The following is a 10,077-nucleotide window of genomic DNA, read 5'->3' as shown; positions in this document are numbered from 1 at the left end:
GAGTAAAAACTGGCTGAAAGAACAACATAGATTTTGCTCATGGAACAGCATGTGTTCACATTCTCCATCATGTCTGTCTTCATTTCAGGTTTTAATTTTCTCTCCTCTTACTTAGCGCTTATCCCTCCATGCTTGAGAAGTCTGGCTTCTTTTAGTGAGCTACCAATCCCCCATTCCTCCTGGAGGTCCTCACACCCCACTAGTCAGTTTTACATGCAGTAGGTGCATGCAGTTTTACATGCAGTTTTACATGCAGTAGGTGCTCAGGACTGTTTTCTAGATTGAACCAAGGTATATCTACTGCATGTAAAACTCTGCCCTGACTGCTGGGGGGGTGCCACAAAAATGACCAGGAGGAACACGCACTCTTCCTACAGAAAGCATTTCTTCTGGCCTTTACTGGCTCCACTGAACTTTTCTTTAATCCTCTATTATTAGCTCCCTAGTTCTGCCCTCTGTAGCTTCCCCTTTGCCTCTAAAATATAAACTTCCAGGCTATGATAGATCGTGACATTACTGGCCCCAAATGAATCATGGGTCCAGTGAATAGCATCAGTCTCTAGGGCATATCTCCTCCCATACTGAACCGGAGTTTAGTCACGTGACTTGTTTTTGGCCAGTGGACATTAGCAAACAAAAGGCAAGTGGGGACCTGCGAAGTGCTTGAGCATTGCAGTTTTTTCCCTTGGAATACTGCCGCTGTGTGGGGATGTCTGGTCCAGACTCCTGGAGGATGAAAGATCATAGAGAGAGAAGCCCACCTGTCCCTGCCATCCCGCTGAGTCCAGCATGCTGGGGACCTGCCAGCTGAAAGCAGGCTCATGACAGAGCCCAGGTGAGACCAACAAAAGAACCACCCAGCCCTGACACAGGATCATAAGAAATAACTGTTGTGTAAGCCACAGTCAGGGATGTTTTGTTGTGCAGCAACTGGTAATGGAAACGTATGACCGGTTTGCAAGGCCGTCCTCTGACTCCATCCTGGAAGAGCTCCACCTTAGTCCAGAAGGTCTTTGGTCAACGCTTCACACTGCTCTGCCTGGGTCGACCATGCAAAAAGGAAGACCATGAGCTCTTGAATCTACCTTTTGACGACTGAGCTTTCTGGGCTGTGTGGCTTTGGAAATTTACTTGACCTTTCCATGCATCAGTTTTCAGCCTTAGGGCAGTGTTTCTCAAAATGCAGTCTACTTGCATCACAACTACCCAGGGTTTTGTTAAAAAGTAGGTTAATCAGCTATTTTTAATAACAGCCACAAACTGAAAACAATGTCACCACCCATCAGCTGGTGAAAGTATATATATATATGTATATATTCATATAATGAAATACCTCCTAGCAATTAAAAAAAAAAACCAACGCTGTTGATATATTGAGCATGGTTGATTTCTTGCCTGTGGATTTTGAACTGGGCTAGAATGAAAATTAAAAACTGGTAGGTGTAGGGAAACCACTTTCTTCCCACAGGGTAGACTAAGAAGCAAAGAAAGGGGGATTTCACAGAGAGAAGAATGTAGCATCTCAGCAGGAAGAAGCTACCTGGGACCCAATCACTGCAGGTTCCCTCCAGAAGCCCAGCCATAGGCCTGTTTTGCAGTCTGTGAGACACCCCCACATCCTTAAAATAAATTCCCCCTTTTTTCTTTAAACTGACTTGACTTATATAGCAGATGGTAGCCACTATAGGGTCTGTCTAACACTGTGTTTCCCCACTCCCTTCTATAGCTTTCTCTGAGAAATCCCTGCCTGCCCCAATTTTCATGAGGTAGGACAACCCACCATGGACACTCCTCCCAAGGGTGAGCACATAATCCAGGCTGGCCGATCAGGGCACCCTATTTCCCTGGCCACAATGACTGGTTTGTGTATGGACACATGACTCAAACAAGGCCAATCAGTGTCTTCTCTAGAATTCATACAAGGAGCTAGAAATTTCTTTTTCTGCTAAGATGGTAAAACACAGACAATGTGAGTTTGGGACACTCAGTCACCATTTTACCCTCTTTGTGAAGAGGGCTTGCTGGGAGGGAGGGGAAGAGAAAGAGAAAGAGACAGAGACAAGACACCTCTGAAGACATGAAGCTTTAGATTCCATCCTGCCTAAAGCCAGATCCATTCCTAGATTGTCTGGTTATGTCAGCCAGTAAATTTCTTTTATTTCTTTGTTCAACCCAGCTGGAATTGGGTTTCCATCCCTTGCAACCAAAATGGCCCTGGCTTATATAAGTTCATTTTCATTACTTGCCACCAAAATCCTCATGATGGAACAATATACACAAATATGGGATTTTATAAAGTCTCAGAGTTTAGACAACTGTAGAATTAACAAGACCACTGTTTTGGCAGCGGCTTCTAAGTAATCCCCATAACTCCTCCAGGTCCACCACCAGGTCCACCTGCTGCAGGTTCTTCAGCCTTTAGTCTTTGTTATGGGTTGAATTGTGTCTCCTCCACTCCAAAAAAGAGATATGTTAAGGTCCTACTCTGTTACCTCAAAACGTAAGCTTATTTGGAAATACAATTATTGAAGATATAATTGGTTAAGATGAAATAATACCACAGTGGGGTAGGTCCCTCATCCATTATGACTGGTATCCCTACATGAAGACAGAGACCCAGAGACAACACTAAGTGAATTTGGAGGCTGCATCTATAAGTAAGGAATCCTAGGACCACCAGAATAAGGAGAGAGGCACATGGAAGTGATTCATCTCCCCCAGCCCTCAGAAGGGACAAATCTGTTGACACTTTGATTTTGGACTTCTGGGCTCCAGATCTTTGAGTTAAGAAAAAGCCACTCAAACTGTAATACTTTGTTAGGGCAGCCCGAGGCCACTAATACAGTCCCCAAACCATGAGGTGCTGTCTGGGTGATGGCTACAGGTACAGCAGGTGCTGCCCTCACTGCCTGATAGGAGGGCTGTCATTTTATTCAGGTCAGAACGACCATCTTTACTTAGACCACCTTCCTACTCCACTACCCCTCTCTGTTTTCTTCCTGCTCTAGGGTAACTGGAGACCTAGATGGTAACTCTGATAGGGTGGCCATAGTTAACCCCAATGGAATTGAGTTCAGAGCCCAGTTTCCAAAACACTCAAACATCTGAGGAAGTAGCATTCACAACTGGCTGCAGGAGATGGAGACAGAACCACATGCCTCGGCAGAACCCACAGCAAGACAGGCGCCCCACCGCTGGTGCTCAAGGCCCTATTCCCAGCTGGTGTCTGGGCAGTGCGTGTGCTAACTGTCCTGGGGAACACGAGACTCTCCTTCTCTTTTCCCAACAGCCAGCCCCACAACCCAATACTAACTCTGGACAGCCAACCCAGGGCACAGGAAAGGGAGAGAGATGGGGGCAAGGGTGCTGGATGAGAAGGGGAGCACACAGAGCCTGGCATCTCTGTCCCAAGGAGAGACCACAGAAGAGGAGACCCCAGCTTGGCTACCTGGTCTCTACAGCAAACTCATAGAAGATGAGGTGGACTTAGCACAAGTGCCAGCTCAGGAAGAAAGCTGACAATGGAGACTCAGCAAGCTGCAAGAGAGATTCAGAAGATGAGCCGGTAATTGCTACTCAAATATTTTCTCCTCCAGAATTTTTCTTCTGAAAATACCATAATCTCTTTTCTCATTCACCAAGTCCTCACTCCACCTGCTGGGAGGACCTTCTGACCTGGATGCTCCTGACCCTCCAGCTAATTGTGAGAGGAGCTGCTGAGCATTTTCAGGCTCTGTCCAACGGTTGGGGAGGAGAGCAGATGGGGAGCCACATTCCTACAGTAAAGCAGTAACCTAGAGAGCAACAAGGAGGGAGTTGTGGGTTTAGGGGGAAAATAAATCTCCTAGGAGATGTCAGATACTTGGTTCCCATGTATCTGAAATGGCTCCATTAAATTGGCATTTATTGATTTAATGTTCAAGCGAGATTGGTGCCAAGGAGTAAAGCAAACTGTCCTGATCCTGTAGTCCACACAGGTTTTAGTGACCAAAACCCCACAGGCAAGTGAGAGGAGGAGGTCAGGATTCTCTGTATGATGCAAGCCTCCCTGAGGCACCATGGGTGACCTCGCCTCGCCCCTTGCCGTGCCTCAGTGTTCGTCCAAGCCCCTCTTCTTCACTTACCTCAAGCCCAATCTGAGCTTTCAATATCTAGAAATCTCTGCATATCTGAATATAGGGAAGATGTGGAATAGAATCATACCACATCAAACCTCCCCAGCTTGAGAAAGGTTGGTATACCCAAGGCCACCAAAGACAGTTCTTCAGTGGAGATTGTCAAGGAGGAGAGAAATAAAATTCTGGGTTTGGGGTTGTTGGTTTTGTTGTTTTTTCTTCTCTCTCTCTCTCTCTCTCTCTCTCTCTCTTTCTCTCTCTCTCTCTTTGTCAATTGCTTTCAGCTTTAGATATAGCACTTAAAAATGTGTCAAACCTTGAGACTGGAATTATCCTTAAGGACAGCCCACTAACACACCATACCATATATGCCCAACACTGCTGCAGGCCCAGTGGAAAATTCAGTCAAAAGACCTCAGGGGAACACACAGTTCTTCCCCAGATGCTTTGTCCCCAACTTCTTCCATACCCCTGCGACTCATTCCTGTCCCTCTGGGCATCTCCTTCTAGTGCCCATCCCTTGACGGTTTAGTCTCTTCTTACTCCAGGTATATCTCTTTTGCACTTTTCTAAAGGAAATAGGAAAGAAAAAAAAAAAAAAAGACTCCATTTTATCTCCCTCACTATCTTTCTTTCCTGCAGATTCTGTAAGAAAAAACTCAGTGGCCCAGAACCATCAGTGTCGTTAGTGGACCAGAACCACAGCATCCAGGTAGGAACAATTCAAAGTATACAATCCATGGCCATGGACAGTCTGGCCATTATAGATTTCACTTAGCGCAAGAGAAAAAGAAAAAACAAAGTTATGGTGGGGCTAGACCCAGCCTCTTCAAGGAAGCAATCAGCAGAGGGAGAGAAAAGCAAGAAGGGGAATTCCAAGTACAACTGGGGCCAACAGACATGCTTAGGTCAGTGGAGGCAAGGGCATCCCTGCTTATCTAAATGAATAGCATTTTCTTCCAAATAATCACCTGGGAAAGTGTATCCTTATTTCAACAGAGAAACTTTGTTTTGTAATAAATATTCAGGAAGCTCTATGTTGCCTTTAGAATTTAAACTTATTATTCTAGATGTTTTCAGCAACCACAAATCCTTTCAGGACATATTTGATGACAGAAATGAGTCTAAAGTAATTTGGAGTAAAGCCTAATTAATAAGCTGGGCAATTACCTTTTAGGTCAACATCTAGGTGTGGCTGGTTTAGTGATTAGTTTTCTCTTGTGCTCTACAAAATCGCCCAGAAAGGAGGCCAGGCTGGTCAGGCAGTGATCATTGTGCCCGCCAGTCAATGGGGTCTTGACAGTGTTAGATCCAACATACTAAGCACCATTGAGTAGATAGGGTCAGTGCCACTGGAAGAAAAAGTCCTTATCCTCTGAAGACCTTTACTTTTCTGGTGTGTGGCAGCCTTGTGTTTGGGTCCTGAGTATTTTCTCCAACCCTCATCTCCCTCCCTTCCCCATCAGAGGTACTTTCCCAGTCTTCCTCAAACCTTGGGATCAAGGCCAAGAGGAATCCCCCCCCCCAACCCCCTGCACTTCAGAGCACCCCTCCCCCTTAAACCACCCTTAAACCACTCCAACAACAGAAAATAGATAAAGCACAAAGTGACCATCTCCTCCCCAATTTCATATGCCTAGGCACGCTACTCCTGTTAACAACCTAGTATTTCCTTCTAGACGGTTTCTCTTTGGGGACTCTAAAGCATGCTCTTTTACCTGAAACAATATACCTGTCTGAAATACTAGATAGAGTCCATTGCAGTAGCTACACTGGCACACCTCCGCAGAGCCTTGGGCAGGTTGTGAATGCCTCGGGCCAAACTGCCTTAAATCTGAAGTCTGAAGATCCCTTGGTTCAGCTACAACCCATACCAATCTCAGTCCCAGTGGGACCCAGGTGGGCTGTGGGACAAGCAAAGGCGTGCTGCTGAGCCTGCTCAAGAGCCAAGTGACAGGGTCAGCAGTGCTTGCTGGCCTCAACAGGCAGCAGTGTAGGGCCAGGTTCTGATCTGAACTTGGTCCTGGGCTGAGTCTGTTTACTCTCCTACCTATGAAGACAGAGTTGGAGTAAGAGGAGTCAGTTGGGAAGGTGCCCAGGGAACCAATTTATAACTTAATGAAAGAGTGAAAACTGTATTGATCAGCACTCTGCTCAGGGAGTGGCCTGAATGTTGTTTAAAGCAAGATTTTGATTAATTATATAGGGTGCTAGGGGGACATAACATTTGTAGAGTACATATCTGCTGGCTTGGTCTGCCCAGCATTCATTTCCTTGTCTTGGCATAAGAAATCATAGTTTCCATGGGGAACCACCTCCTCACTTTCAGGGCATGTGGTTTGGGAATGGGACTCCTCCAGGCTCTCAGTGTGACCCAAGCATGGCCAATCACAGCAACCAATAGCTTTGGTTACAGTAAGTGATTACTGGTTGGGCAAATGACCAAAGTCAATTCCATGATGCTGAACTCTTTGCGGATACTTTTGAGAACTATAAGACTCTTTCTATTGGGGCGGCCAAGAACTGACAGCCTCTTGCCACCATCAGTCGGGAGATTGTGCCAGGGAGCAGGGTAGGAGAAGGACCAGAGATATAGGACAAAAATTATGAGTCTTGATGACATTGGGTAAGCCTCAGGACCCAGCTAGGCTCAAAGTGAGATGCGGCCCTGGGTTTTTCCTTTAAATGAGTCAATACATTCCCATTTTTGTGTAAGCTGGGCAACTACCTTTTAGGTCAACATCTAGGTGTGGCTGGTTTAGTGATTAGTTTTCTCTTGTGCTCTACAAAATCACCCAGAAAGGAGGAGTACCTCATGTTTTCAGGTACTTTCACTCAGGAAACACAAAACATCCTGGTTTAGTATGACTTCCTAAGTATACTTCCTAAAGAGGATGAAGCTGGGCTTTAGTTCCACTGAGAAGATGTGGAAATCTGGGGTGCTCCTTTTCAACCCTCCCCTCACGAAGGTTCATCTGCTCATCTCTAAATAAACACTAAACAAATACTTGAATAATACCCATTTGAAAGAGTGGTAAGGTATGGTCTGCTAAAAAAAAAAAAAATAAAAAAAAAAATAAAAAAAAAGGGTATGGTCTGCTAGAGATACTCCTATCATGGTTCTGACCTAGGAACTACATGCTCCATCTCTCTACTCACTGTGTGGCCCCGAGGACATCCCACAGCTTCTGTAGGTCTGAACATAAGTCCTGAATGTAAGTTTGGAGAAGTGTTTGGAAATTACTATGGCAACAATTTTGAATCAAGGCATATCTGAAAACCTGCCACCTTGAAAGGCTGAGGCTTTGTGGAGGAAAACATCTTGAGGGAAGAAAGTAGCACCTGATTTCACAGCGAGGAAGCTGAGCTTGGACAACATTTCAGCACCAATAGATCAGTAATGCCAAATGGAACTTCATCTGTTTGAACGACAACTGAAAATGGCCCAATAACTGAACTGACCTCTAGTCTGCCCCTTCTCTCTCTCTTCACCTACCCTGACACAAGCAAACATTCCAGAACATTCCAGAATGTTCACATGACCAAAGTAGATAACCAATGGGAGACCAATACTGGGGAGAACATAATTGCACAATTTAACAGTCATTCCAGCCTTTTCAAGAAAACATGGGAACCTCAGCTCTTTTAAACATCTAACATTTTCCCATATCTGTTTATCCACAGTAGAATCTGCTGGTTGAGAAGGTTTTCAATGGAACAAGAATGAATTCAGTGGGGACCACCTGGGTGGCTCAGTTGGTTGAATATAGGACTCTCGGTTTGGGCTCAGATCATGATCCCTGGGTCCTGGGATGGGGCCCCGAGTCGGACTCACGAGGAGTAGGTCTGCTGGGGATTCTCTCTCCCTTTCTGGCTCTTACTGCTTGTGCGAATGTGCATGCACACTCTCTCTCTTTAAAAATGAGTAATTAAATCTTTAAAAAAAAGAATGAATTCAGTAATGCTTTACACAATGAATTTATATATTATTCATAATAGCAATAGCACTTAACATTTGGAAAGAGTCGCACAAGACTGTGCCAGTCGTATTATGGATTCAGTGTTCATGGTCCTCTTGGGGCCAAGGATTCCTGGTACATGGGTAAGACAAGTAGGACAGTCCCTGAGGCTGCCCATCCACTGCTCTTCTTCCAGCAGCCCCCCTTGTTTTGTCACAGGTGTTTTCTTGGTATTGTTAACAAAGGCGCTCACCACACACTCCTTTGGTCTGAGGTTAGGCTGTCCTCCCCTTTGCGCTCCTTGTTCTTCAGGGAGGTGGACAGGAAGTTCAAGCCATCTTCCCTATCTCCTACACTGGGTTGAACTCAGGGCTCTGATTGAAGCTCTACTGCTCCTTCACCTTCTAAACTCCCAAGACAAAAATCAGGACTGCAAACGACACCCACTCAGGTTGTTGGGGGTTGCAAAAGTTTATGGTTGATGTACATGATCAACTACTTTAAAAAGCACCCATGTAAGTCCTACATTTTAGAGAAGACTCTCAGATAACACCCAGGCAGGCTGTCTCCTGGAGAGCCCATTAGCATCAAGCAAGGCTAGCAGGGGCTTATTTTAAGTGCAAGAGTCTCCTTGTATTTTTTTCTTTCTATTGAAGAGTTTCCTTTTTAAAAAAATTATTTTAAAAAAAGATTTTATTCATTTATTCATGAGAGAGAGAGAGGCAGGGACACCAGCAGAGGGAGAAGCAGGCTCCATGCAAGGAGCCCAATATGGGACTCGATCCTGGGTCTCCAGGATTACGCCCTGGGCTGAAGGCAGGTGCCAAACCACTGAGCCACCCAGGGATTCCCCCAAGAGTTTCCTTTTAAAAGCCCAAGCCTTCTCCCCATTCCTAGATCCACTGCCTCAAAAACTCTATCTTCACATCTGCTAGTAGGTGATGTCCCCATAAGAGTTCTTTAAAAATCCAGATGTTTGAGGGCTCAGGCTAGCTTAAGGCTATGGTCAACAGTTTCTCCATGGTGCCGCCTCCCTGACCCATTACCAAGACTTGGGCTAATCAGCCACAAGGCTCCGGCACTCTCCCTGCACCCCCAGTCAATAGAATTTTTACACACATCTCTGACCTCTTAAGAGCTCAAATGAGCTCTACTGCCATGCTCTGAACCAAGAAGTAAAGAATAGTCAATGTGATACTCAAGAAACCAGGGGCACAGTAACTATGTGACGGGGAAAAAAATCCCAGCCTATTCTCAAGCCTGACCCTTCTATATCTTTGAAGCCCAGATAAGAAGAAAAGATAATATGGGAATGGGTGGGGTTGGCAGCTGCTGCTCTGAAGCTCCTGTGCATGGCTGATTGATGCAGTAAGCATGGTGCAAGGGTTAGACAGGACTCTGGATTTCCCACTAGGTTCCCAAAACTGCTCAGCTTCTCACAAATATTCCAATCAAGAATGGAAGAATGTATCTTTTCCTAAAAGATATCCTACTAGACCAGGAACAGCCAGTGTGATCTGCAGAATAAAAGTATTATGTGTAATTTTCTTTCTTTTTTTCTGACAGATATGGAGAGTCTCATGGTCAAGTCAGCTTGAAAAGTGGTAGGTTTTGTTATTTTTTTTTTAAGATTTTATTTATTTATTTGGGGTTTTTAAAAAGATTTTGTTTGTTTGTTTGTTTGTTTGTTTGTTTGAGAGAGAGCACGAAAGAGTGGGAGCAGCAGAGGGAGGAGAAGCAGGCTCCCCTCTGAGCAGGGAGCCTGATGCAGGGCTCAATCCTAGGACCCTGAGATCATGACCTGAGCTGAAAGCAGACGTTTAAATAACGGAGCCAGATGCTCCCAAAAGTGGTAGGTTTAACAAAGACAGTTTCAACCTCATGATTTAGCAGAGCCTTTGTTAAATTAATGTACATTGTGATGCTCCAAACCTGGGCCGGAGATTACAGTGCTGTCTACATCTCTAATAATCCTTCCCAGGGGAAGCATCCCATGATGCTAC

At 45.2% G+C, this 10,077-nt stretch overlaps 1 long non-coding RNA gene across 1 annotated transcript; it reads right to left on the bottom strand.

Moving 5' to 3' along the window:
- Window positions 1-874: 874 nt before the first annotated feature.
- Window positions 875-8,134, bottom strand: LOC112644814 (uncharacterized). The gene is made up of 2 exons (XR_003126777.3): window positions 7,458-8,134; window positions 875-1,039 (listed from the first exon to the last, which is right to left on the bottom strand). It is a non-coding gene; the product is annotated as an uncharacterized LOC112644814 (long non-coding RNA).
- Between the last annotated feature and the right edge of the window lie 1,943 nt (window positions 8,135-10,077).

Source organism: Canis lupus, chromosome 1 (assembly GCF_003254725.2).
Source record: "Canis lupus dingo isolate Sandy chromosome 1, ASM325472v2, whole genome shotgun sequence".
Classification (NCBI taxonomy): domain Eukaryota; kingdom Metazoa; phylum Chordata; class Mammalia; order Carnivora; family Canidae; genus Canis; species Canis lupus.
The sequence above is the reverse complement of the archived record's forward strand: the minus strand, read 5'-3'. Positions and strand labels throughout refer to the sequence as shown.